Raw genomic sequence first — 13,225 nt, 5'->3', positions numbered from 1 at the left:
AGAAATCGCAAGTTTATACCAATATCTCCAATTGCGTTATATCTCAACAGAGTTTTTTCTTGCCTTCCTCTTTTCCATATTTTTATGTCTCTCCTTCCATGTGAAAATTTCAACCCCTAGCACTTGTCAATGCTATAAAACATCTAAAATATATTCATAATTGATTTGTCCATATTTCCTCTTCAAAAAACAAATCTACTAAAAGAGTTCTCTCCTACGTAGCCAAAGACTGAGAATGTACAAATTCTGTGTTCATAAGTCACTTGGATTATTGCTTTATTTTTCTTCCCTGTCAGTTTAATTATAACTTTAATTTGAAATACAATTAGCTATATTTGCTTCAGGTTGCTTTCCATTTTAGTTTCACTTCCCCTCTTCACATTCTCGTTGATTTAACTTTTCAACTACGTGGAGTATCTACATGCTTCCATTATGAAAGCTGTACAAAATGATGTACTGAGAGAAGTGTCACTCCTTCCTAAATCCCTTCCACCCCATTCACCTAAATCTCATCCAGGTAACTCTGTATATCAGATCAGAGAAGCAGAACCACTGTATTTTTAGGGATTGGAGCTTGTGTGATTGTAAGAGCTGGTTAAGCAGTCTATAATAGCCTATTTCTGAATGATGCTCCAGGTTGACATCCACAGGGTGGGCTGTAAGAAAGGCAAAATGGATATAAAGTGGGAGAAGCAAGGAAAAGGTAAAATCTGTGAGGCTGAGGTGGAATCCACATGGGTGGAATAGAACCTGCGTGAGTCTCCCACTGCCTCCTAGTCTCCAGCTTCAATGATGGGGATGTTCTGAGTTAGTGCCCTTCAGAACAGAGCTGAGCTCTGACTGGACCAGAAGGTGGAGATGTTACAGCAGAAGATCTTCAGGAAGTGGAGGAGTTTGTTGGGCTAGTTATTGCTCCCAAGTCAATCTGGAGCAGCAGACAAGTGACAACATGCATGATGTGCAACAGGAGGTCCGAAACATAAAAAGAATATGGCTACTCCTTTACTTCTGCCTTCCCAATCTGGTGGGGAAATCTCTTACAATCCATGTTATTTCAGATTTAATTGTGTAAGGGAATTCTAAGAAATATAGTTCCAGCTTAGCTACACTGACACAATATAAATCACCATAATCCATCCCTTGTCAAGTTAGAATCCACATTTACCTCTTTGAACCATACTTACCTTCCAAAAAAAAAAAATTCTTCTGCCCACGTTAATACTATTATCTCTTGTACAGCAAAATTATTTTAGTCCTCTCTACAGAATAGGGTTTCTCCATGTTTAAGTTATTTTCATTTCTTTTTCAGATGAGACATTCTCCTTTGATATCCTGGGACTTTAATACTGAGATATAAGGTGAACTGCTTTTAATGCGTAGAATGTTAGATGGTAGGGGAAATGAAAGAAAAGGAATTAATGTATGCCCAAACACATTATATCAAAGTATGGAATAAATACGCATAATTATTACAGTCCTTTTCTGCTGCTGGTCAGGTGGTGGTAGCTGGTATTTATATCTATCTTTTCCCAGAACCCACTGCATGTTCTCTCTGTGCTCAGCAAGCTATTTTGTGGGTCACGGTTTTTGACAGCTGGCGTTAGCCAAATCTTCTTTCCTAAAAAATCTGGAGTGTTAGCAGTCCTATCGGTATTGGGTTGTTCTATTTTTCCACTAACTTTAATCACAGGATACAGAAATAGTAAATGACTGCAGGGTCATGTGCATTCCAGATATATACCTTCTTATCCCCGTGGGGTAAAATCAATCCAGCTTCCATTTAATATTCAGGCTCAACTCCTCTAGCCAGAATGAGCAACCCCCTTCTTTGCCTGTTCTTTAACTAGCATATGGACCCCAAAGTAGCCCTGTGGCAGTCTCAGATTCCAGTCTAATGCGCAATTGTTGGGTCCCCTAACAAAGCGTTTTTCCTTGGGAACCAAAACTTCAAGACTAACAGTTACCCAATGGGAAGCCAAACTTGCAATAGTGGATAAATAGTGAGAAAAGACACACCAATTTCCACCCTTTGATTTTTCAGACCTTAAACCTTAGTTATGGAAAAAACAGCACAACATTTTGGTCACTGATTTAGAGATTCCCGGAGGACACAGTAAGGCACGGAACTGACCTCTCAAGTATAAAAATGTGTTACCAAGAGGTGTTGCCACCTAGCCAGTAGGTGTTGCTGAAAGGCATTGCCAGTACTATAAAGAGTCTTCAAGAGGCCATAATTCTATTTTTTGAGTAAATACAATGTTAACATGTTTCAAAAATCAACAGAACACAAAAAATCCTACTCAAAGACACATCCCTTCCTCCCACTTCCTTTCTACCTCATCGCCCTCACTCCATCTATTGAAGTAACCCATTTTATTATTTACTGATATATTTTTTGCATTTCGTTTTGAAAAGATAAGTAGATACATATTGTTCTCCCTATATAAGAGGCAAAACATGAATTGTTTTCTTTGTACTTTGCTTTTGGCAGTTAATATCACCTAGAAATCACTTCATATCAATGCATAGAGATTTTCCCCTTCTTTATTTTTCTTTCATTTTTTTTTAGCAGTAGCATAGTGTGACATTGTGTGTGGGTACAATTGTTTACTTAACCAATTTCTTACACTTAGACATTCAGGTAGTTTCCAATATTTTGCAGTTATGAAAACAAAAAGTGTTACAATGAATAACCTTAACACATATGAATTTTAATGTTGTTGGAGGTGTATTTTCAGGGTCAGTTCCTAGAAGCAGGGGTGCTGGGTTGAAGGGTAAATGCACATGTAACTTTCTTAGATATTGTCAAATTTCTTTCTATTGGGGTTGAATCATTTTGCATTTTCTAAATTCTCACTAGCATTGCATGTATAAGAGTGGCTGTTCCTCCACAGACTTGCCAAAATGTGTATTGTTAAGCTTTTGAATTTTTTCCAGATAGGTGAGAAATTGTAATTCTGTGTGATTTATTCTGCATTTTTCTCACTATGAGTGAAGATGAACATCTTTCTATGTTAATCTTTTATGCTTAAACTTTATGTTAAGTAATCTCTGTGTGTGTGAATTGTTTATGTATTTTATTGATTTTTTTCTATAACATTGTTGGGATCTTCCCCTGGATTGTTAAAAGTTCTTTGTATCTTAGGGATACTAGCTGTTTACCTATGATATATGACTTTCCTTACATCATTTTATTTTTACGGTAAAGAAAGATAACATTTTTTAGATATCTGATCTAAAATATATCTGATATACTTGATATCTGATATATTTAGATATCTGATCTGCCTGGAGTTTAGTGTAAGGGATTGTTATCTTTTTCAAAATAGTCAAGCTGTTGAGCTAACATTATTTATTAAAAACAAACACACAAACCAAAAGCTTTACTCTGTTGATTCTTAATTCCACCTTTCTCATCTACCAGATTTCTTGAATAGTTTTGTCTCTTCTGGGGTTTCCAATCTGTTTCATTAGTTGCTCTCTCTTTTCATCTGCCTGTACAGCCTCTTTTAATTATAACAGGTTTATAGTTTGTTTTTGTTTTTTGTAGAACTCATTCCCATCTCTCCCTATAGCTTTTCTTTTCCACTGTTTTCTTGGCTATTATTGTAATGGCAGCTGTTCCACCTCCATAAAAAAAAGCTCCATGCTATATTAATTGGAATAGTTTCACATTTATACATTAACTTAGGGAGAGCTACGATCTTAATGATATTGAGATGTCCCAACCAAAACACAAAGGATGTCTTTCTATTTACTTAAATCTACGTTTATATCTTTCAGGAGTGTTTTAAAGGTTTCTTTATAAAAATTTTGCTCATTTTTGTTAAGCTTATTCTGGAGGAGTTACCTTTTTTGTTGCTATTTCAAATACATCTTTTAATTGAACAAATGATGGTTATCTAACTACCAGTGGGACATAAAGAAATTAGCTATATTATTTTTTTTACCCCAATTAGGTCTTTTTGTAAATAGAACAATATTGGTATGGCACTAGGCTCAGTATGGAAAAAATAAAGGAATAGTTCTACTGCTTAGAAAATAAGTTTCCTCAAAAATCATAATGCATTAGATGTCTGGTAATATAGAGCATGATTGATACCATCTACATCTATAATGGGACTGAGCACTTTCTAAAACTCATTGTCCTCAGATGTAAAGTGGACAAAACAATATATTTCCAGGACATTTTAAGAATTAGAGTTAGGACTTCTCTGGTGGCGCAGTGGTTGAGAGTCCGCCTGCCGATGCAGGGGATGCGGGTTCGTGTCCCGGTCCGGGAAGATCCCACATGCCGCGGAGCGGCTGGGCCCGTGAGCCATGGCCGCTGAGCCTGCGCGTCTGGAGTCTGTGCTCTGCAGCGGAAGAGGCCACAACAGTGAGAGGTCCGCGTACCGCAAAAAAAAAAAAAGAGTTAGAGTTACTCTAAGCAAAGGACTAAACTGTAGGAGGCACTTAGGTAAATGTCTGTGATTCTGATTATTCAGGTGTGTATGTTTGATAGGAGAGAGAAAATTGCTTTCCAACAAATACCTATTTTACCTACGCGTCAGGCAAAACCATACCTTCTTTAGAAAAGGGATTACCTGTAGAGATATTGGAAGATGCATATCTGGTGTTTTTTTTTCTCCTGGCACCTCTTCCTTATGGGAGAGATAATGCAGCAAAAGGAGCTGACATAGAGTGAGGTAGCTCGTATACCTCTTCTCTTGGGAGAGATTTCCTCACGTAAAAACCATAATCTTGAGGTGACAAAGACAGCCCTAAAATTCCCCTCAGCTTCACTACATTTTAGACAGATTTCTTTTTGACTGTAGACCCCTGACCTCTCTTTGCTTAGAGCAATTACTTTAGGAAACTTGCAATTGTAAATTTTTTTCTCTGCCCTTTTGAGATGTAAATATCTCAACCTCCTGCCAGTTTTAATACACAAGAGTGTCTTTCTCAAGGACCAGGGAGCCATCCTTTTGAAATGTAATCATCAAGAAAGATAGCACCCCTATCTACCAGTCTTTGTGGGAGGATAGAAACCTAACTTTGATGAGTGCCTATTAGCAAACACAGAGGGCCTAATAACATTGACCAACCCCACCCCTAATGACTTCCATTAATTTTCCAACCGGTTGCCTTAGTTTAGAAACTCTCCTGCCTTTTGTTTCCAAGGAGTTGGGTTAAATCTCTCTCCCCCACCATTGTAATAGTCCTGAATAAAGCCTTCCTTCTCTATTTAATTCTGTCTAGCGCAATTTTTCTTTGACAGAGATCTTTAAAAATAATCTTACAATGCAATTTACTATTTAACTCTATTGATTCTTGGATAAGGTATATAATCTCCTCTGAGAACAATAAGGCATTTATGAATAGCCCATGGGGTAGTTTAAATATGTGGGCATGAAGAAAGTATCCATTTTAAATTGATACGGAATAACTGATTTGGTGTCCATACCCATAAACACAACAGTCACTGACTATTTGGACATAAATATTCTTTTATGTTCTCTAATAAAAGAGAAGAGCTTGACAGAAATATTAACTTATACTTAGTAGGACTCTATCTTTCATTCATAACTTCATTTCTTGAGAATTTATTATAATTTGCTCCTCAACTGTCATCCTAAATTTAAACAATTTGTTGAGTTGTACTAACACATCTTTGTGCCTAAGAAATAGCTCTTAGCTTGGCTTCTATATAAATTTCCCTTTTGCTTTTATCTTGGAAATTCTTCTTTGGTTTGTTTACTTAATCTGGCCAATTTTCATATTTACTACCAATGATTTTACTTTTCTTGTCAATACCTAGTTTTTCATATGTTAATATCTCATTTATTTGCCAAATATTAAAGATATAAGGGTGTTAAAGACACAATTTCTGTCTTGAAATGTCATAAAGTCTAGTGCGGAGAGAGGTTAAGTAAACAGACAATAATAATGCATTATAGTAGGTTTAATAGAGTTATTTTATACTGACTATAGAGAAGCATGCTATGGACAAATAATTCCAATCCAGACTTGATATTGATAATGAGAGGATGCATGTGGGTTTGTGGGAGAAAACATGTCTCAAATAGGTTTCATATGACAAGAATGTGAACAATGAGGATGTTGGCAGAAGGTATTAGAGAGAGAGCTGGAAACATAAGCAAAAATTATCATGTTAGAGAGTTCGAATTTTATTTTGAACGTGAAAGAGCTGTTGAGGCCTTTTGTAGTTGGAAACTACTAACATGTTCCTATTTGGGATCTAGAAGAAAAATTTGGTGTTAGTATGGAGAATGGTTTGGAGGTACGTTCAGCTTACCTCTTCAATAATCATAAAATAATTTTATTATTGAGCAAATTTATAACTGTGGCTACATAACACTAACATAACCAAACTAGAAAATGAATGTATTTGACCAAACTAATATTTATATTATTATCATCTTGTCATTTTTATATTATTACACTATTATTTTTAGGGACTATCCTCAAAATTATAATGATCTTTTAGCTAGCTCATTTTTATAGATGAAGTCATTCAGAGGTAAATATTTTAATGACATGCCCAAAGTTACACAGTATTTTATAATAAAAATGCTCCATATTTGTGTTGCTAGGGTAAATTTATCCTTCAAATTGAAAGTCAGGACTATTTCACTCACAAATCTTTTTCCAAGTGGGATTTTATTTTTTAAATGAAAATTCAGAAATATATTTTCATTCATATTATAACACAGAGAAAGTGAATGTTGATCAATAAGCTTGGGTCAAGGGGGGATGTGGATATGAGAACATAGCCCTCTGTATATTTTCAGCAACCTGGGGGAGAGCTTTGGAATTTTCAGGGTTTAGATCAAGCATTAGACTATTTCCTTTCTAATCTTAAGGACCAATACCCCAAACTAATAGCTGTCTTACACTGTATAGTACTTTTTAGTTTTACCCCTTTGAAGTAGTGAAACGTTGACCCTGACAACAATCCTGTTATATAGTTGAGGCAGTATTTTTGCTGCCTTATAAAATTAATCTTTAACACTGGCAAAAAAAAAAAGATTTTATTGAACTGTGGATCTGAATCCAAAATGTATATATTATTTTTCAGTCTAGTGCTTTAAACTATTGTCACATTGTATTTCTTGCCTCTTCCTTAAAAAATATTAGTTCCATTTGAGTGTACACACAGTTTAGATTCAGTAACATTTCTGATTGTCTTCTGCTGCATTGAAAGTTCATCTATCTATTCTAGGAGCTTATATAGAAATAAGCTCATAATCCACTTATGGATCACCCTGTTCCGACTCATGTGTGGTCTGTGAAGCTGATCCACAGGGTTTGCTTAATGGTGCCCTTGTCCTCTGGCTTCCTGTTGTCTCTCATCCATGGGAGACACCAGCAGATCAGAGAACAGGAGAAGAAGGAAGTCTGAATTTATATTCTCCCGGAACACTTTTTACTGAGGAACTATGAATGAGCCTCAACCCTCCGTGTAACTTCTCTAGGTTCTGGAAACTACTCTGCCCTTTGAGCACTAGGTGGAGTTCGGCTCCCTGATGCTGCTAATCTAAGGGTATTACAGTTTTCCTTACTCATTTTCCTAAACTCTGTCCTTTGTTTAAGTCTTTTCAACGGATCCATTTTAATATGCCTTTTTTTTTTTTTTTTTTTGCGGTACATACGGGCCTCTCACTGTTGTGGCCTCTCCCGTTGCGAAGCACAGGCTCCGGACACGCAGGCTGCATGTGGGATCCTCCCGGACCGGGACACAGACCCGCGTCCCCTGCATCGGCAGGCGGACTCTCAACCACTGCGCCACCAGGGAAGCCCTAACGTGTCTTTTTTAAATTGTCATTTTATTGGAGGAACATATAAAAAAACTGTTTTACTAATGTCAAGAATGTGTTAATAGCAGGCAGCATGAGTGGTGCTGAAAAGGACAGCCTCTGGGACCAGCAGCCTCATTTCTAGCTTGGCTCTCCGCTTCCTGCTGTGTGCGACATTGAGCACATTTTTAAAATACATTTGTTCTTCAGGTTTTTTTTTTATTCATAAGTGAAATATACATACTTATGTGTATATGTGTGTATGTATGTACGTATATACACATACAGATGCTTTAGAACAGCACTGAACAATAGAAATATAATACACTGAGGACCATAAATGTGAGCCATGTGTACTTTACGACTTTTAGTAATCACTTTAAAAAGAACAAAAGGAACAGGTAAAATTAAAGATATGATTACTTAACCCAATATATTAAAAATAGTATTTCAACATGTTTTCAGTATAAAAATAATTAATGAGGTATTTTATATTTTTATGTACAAAATATACCAAAAAATATAGTGTATATTTTACATTTACTGCACATCTCAATTTGGACAAGCCACATTTGAAAAGCTCAAGGGCCAGACATTGGTGGTGGCTCCCTTATTGCACAGCACAGCATTAGGTGTTCTCTAACCTACACCTATTTAAACAACTTACTTGATGAACTACCATTCTCTATTCTTTTTTGTTAACTAAAATGTGCTTATAGGATGCTGAATGCCCGGCACATGCAGGCAATGTTCTTAGACATTCGTGAACATCTGCTTCCACCAACTGAATTAAATGTTTATGAAGAATTAATTGTATTTTTCCCAGACCAGTTCATATCAGTAAATTTTTTCATTATAATAATTATTTATTTGTTTATAAACCAATAAAACATTAATGTGAAAAGAAATAGAGTTGTTTCTATGAAAATTAGGTTAAATACTTTGAAAAGGATTCATAAAGGAGAGACACCAGAAGTATTTTTTTGAATTAGTTGTAGTCGAAACAACTGAAAGACTGAGGAAAAATTATCAAAAGCTAGAGGGTTTTGTATGCAGGCTACAATGCAAGTGTTGGTAAGTTCCTGCTGTACTTAAAGAAAATGAACCTGGATCTCATAGAATGATCTTATGGTTGTAGTTAATGAAAAAAATAAAATGCAGAACTCCAATATAAGGATATATAATAAGAGAAAACATCTTAATATTGTATTCACTAATTGTTAAACTATGTTTTACTATGTATAAAGCATAAAATTAAAAAAATACTTAGATTTTTGTCTGTATCTCTTTAAGCAGCCTTCGTTTCAACGACTATTTTCGATTAACTGGCCGTGGTCCTTCTACTGCAGGCCCCAAGAGGGCAGGTGTCATGTTTGTTTTGTTTGCCACTATATTCCCAGGGCTAGAATGGCTCAAAGTAGATGCTCAACAAATATTTGTTGACAGATTGGCTGACTCATTCTTTCCATATGGCACCTCCTACCAGGCAAGCCTGTTGGTTTTTCAGTTTATGGTTTGCTGTCATATTTTTTTAAAACATGAAATTGTTTTATTTACAACAGACATAATTTTATGGTCCTTTTTTCCTAAGCGAAATGTTATTCTAGTCATCTAGCAGAAGAAAACTCATACAAAATTTAACTCAGTAAATTTAGACTTGATGTTCCTCAGCAATGCTTTGCTGAGGAAAATGGGAGAGAGTAAATAAAATTAAGACTCTCTTATCCTGAGAAGGTCAAAAAAACTTTGTTTTCATATGCTTCTGGGGAGCTGTGAATAAATATCCAACGAGCCTCATCTGGATTCACAATCTGTTCATCAAAACACCTAAATTTATCTTCTTTCCAAGTATCCCTATTAACAGACATTGACTGTGGTTATACGCATACACAGTTGGAATTCCCTGAAATTTGGAAAATTCCCTGAAATTAGGCATACAAATGGTATGTCGATAGTTGTAGAGTGTACTTCCCCTACCCCAAGCTGAAGGTGAAGATTTAGTCACAGTGTAGCTAAACAGGCAGAAAATATTTAAGTTAGAACTGGAATCCTTCCTGAGGGACTTGCCAATATAATTATCTTTTTCATAGTTTCCAAAACATATCATTTTAATGGAAACTTTTAAAGTATTACATATATAAAAATGAATACACTGGAAGTGTATAGCTTGATAAATATTAACAAAGTGACACACTGTAAATAGCACTCAGATCAAGATAAATATTACCAGTAGCCTGGAAACCCTTCTTGCATTTTCTTCCAGTCATCACCCTCCCTAATAGTATTTAATATGCTGACTTGATCACTGTAGATTACTTTTACCAATATATAAACTTTATATAAACAAATCATTCAATATGTTCTGTGTTTTGCTTAGCTTCTTTTATTCAGTAAATGTTTTTTAGATTCATTCGTGTGTGTTGTTGTAGTTTGTTTATTCTCATTGACTTATGGTATTCCATTGTATAATTATACTACAAATTTTATTCCATTCTTCTATTGATGGATATGGAGATTGTTCTCAGGTTTTGGCTCTTATGAATAGTGCTGGTCTGAACATTACAGTACATGTCTTTTGGTGAACATAGGAACATATATCTGCCAAGTATAAACCCAGGAGTGGAAATTCTGGATCATAAGGTGTGCTGATGTTAGGTTGTAATAGATACAACCATACAACATCTTCTGGATTGAGTTATTTTACAAAAAACAGAAAGCAAAGGAGATTTTGGTCTTAGAAACATCAACTGGTGGGTTATATTAGAAGATACTATATATACATGTATTTCTTAATCTCTAAGTAGATTTTTTTTTTTTTTTGCGGTACGTGGGCCTCTCACTGTTGTGGCCTCTCCTGTTGCGGAGCACAGGCTCTGAACACGCAGGCTCAGCGGCCATGGCTCACAAGCCCAGCCGCTCTGCGGCATGTGGGATCTTCCCAGACTGGGGCATGAACCCGTGTCCCCTGCATCGGCAGGCAGACTCTCAACCACTGCGCCACCAGGGAAGCCCTAACTAGAATTTTTAGAATACATTTTCTCTTGAAATGGAAAAAAAAATCTGTTAGCTAATATACAGTTAACATCCATATGCAGGTTTTTTGTTTGTTTGTTTTTCTGTAGTTTAAATGTTATATACATACTAGTAAAAATTCTGGTTAGTATTAGGAAAATATTATACTCATAAATGATTTATTTTTAACTGTATCAGGACTTACCATGCCTGTGGAAGTAAAATTAGAAATGACATTTTCATTTGCATATATGAAGTCAAAGGAACCATTTTGTAAAATTCATATTATACTGTTTAGAAATGAACTTTCTCATTTCAGAAAACCCCGTGAAATATTTTTTCAGCTTTGTTCTTTGCATACACAGTAGTTTACTCTCAATAATGTTCAAAAATATATTGTATAGATTGTTGTATAAATAGAAGAGGAGGGAACGCTTCCAAACTCACTTTACCGGGTCAACATTACCCTAATACCAAACCCAGACAAAGATACTACAAGAAAAGAAAATTTCCCTGATGAACATAGATGCAAAAATCCACAATGAAAATATTACCAAACTGAATTCAACAATATATTAAAAAGATTATACACCATGATCAAAGGAGATTTATTCCAGAAATGCAAGGATGGTTCAACATCCTCAAATCAAGCAATGTGATATACCACATTAACAAAATAACAAAATAAAAGATAAAAATCATATGGTCACTTTAACCTTTTTCTCACTCTTTATGTTTTGCTGTGTCAACAACTATCATGTCCCCAAACCGTATATTAACTCACTCTTCTTTCCTCAGAAATACACTTAGCCCTCATTTTTCCAACTGCCTACATGTGTAATGGTTGCATATCCCATTCTTGCTTCAAATTCAATTTAATGCCATATTTTTTGCTGCAAACTGGAATTTCATTTTTGTATTTCCTATTTTGGCTAATGGTATCCATGTTGCCTAGGTTCAAAATTATAAATTGTCTTAAATATTTATTAATGCACTCTCCTTTATTTATTTACCTTTAATCAAACACCAAAATCATCGCAAACTATTTCCTTCCTTCTCCTTTTCCCCTTTTTATGGCTAATATATTTCACACACACAATGTTTTCTATGTACGGTTGTAATTGTTTTTATTGCTCTAAGAGACTCCAATCTTCAATTTCTCAAATCCATCCTCTGTATGCCAGGCATTGTATGTATGCTTTCCTAAAAAGCTTGTAGGACTGTGCACTTAACAAATATTAGTAATTGGAACATGCTGTTTGTGTCCTCAAGAAACTCACACTTATGGAAGAGACAAAGTTTTAAATAATTTCTGGAAAATCACAAGCTGATATAAGTACCATGGGGAGTTAAAAGGAGTTTTCATTCTCTCAACCAACTATTTATTGAGGAACTCTTTTGGGTATTGCACACTGAGGATAGAGAACTGAACTGGACAAAAAGACTTCTGATCTCATGAATTGTATTTTCAATGACAGAGAATGGAGGGGTCAAGGAAGGCTTCATGAAGAGATGACACTGGGGTAAGTTTTAAAATCACTATTTCTGATGGTGAGGCTGAAGTATTTGTATTTTGATAAAAGATTCACAGATGACTGTGATGTATATGGTTAGAAATCATTAACATTATTCCCTGCTGTTTAGTTAAACTTCCAGTACAACAAAGAGTTTCACTTCCATGCAGCGCATATGCTGATCCCAATGAATGTAATGAGAGTCCCCATTCTAAAGTCGTTATCAAAACATTTCTAAATTCTCCTCAAGTCACCTTCATTTGTTATTTCAATGAATCACTCAAGTCATCAACAAATATTTATTCCTTCCTATGACCTAGAACAGAAAATAAAGAAAGGCTTCTCTTAGAAAGTGGTATTTTAGGTTTTCAAGGATAAGTAGGTATTACTTGGGTGAGAGGAAGTGGGAGTGGGGTGACTAGCACATGCTGTTCATCAGGGAGTGTGGCTTTAGGGAGATGGTTGCTTAAGGAATTGAAGCAAGGGCAGGAGTGGAGTGTAAAGAACAGTCTGTATGCTCAACAGACTTAAGCTTTTTAAGTTCAGACTCCAGAGGTAAAATTATTTTCATTTATGTGGCCCCAGAACATGCCAGAATGCCTGATATAGAGTAGAATCTTAATGAATATTTGTGAAATAGACTAATATACATAATAACAAATTGAAATCTACCCCTAAATGATAGTGGCTTGGGCTTATGATTTAATATATCAAATCATAGAGTTTCTCAAAAATATTTTGCCAAATTTTGTTTTCAGAGCCACTAATAAGAAGTACATGCACTTGATAATGTTTAAACTTTATAAAAGCTGTAGCTGTAGCAAATGAACAACTATCTCCAGGAATCAATGGAAATAGATGGAACAGTTCTCTAGGTCTTTTTCTCAGCTATTCCCTCAA

Source organism: Globicephala melas, chromosome 13 (genome assembly GCF_963455315.2).
Source record: "Globicephala melas chromosome 13, mGloMel1.2, whole genome shotgun sequence".
Classification (NCBI taxonomy): domain Eukaryota; kingdom Metazoa; phylum Chordata; class Mammalia; order Artiodactyla; family Delphinidae; genus Globicephala; species Globicephala melas.
Note: the sequence above shows the minus strand (reverse complement) of the source record.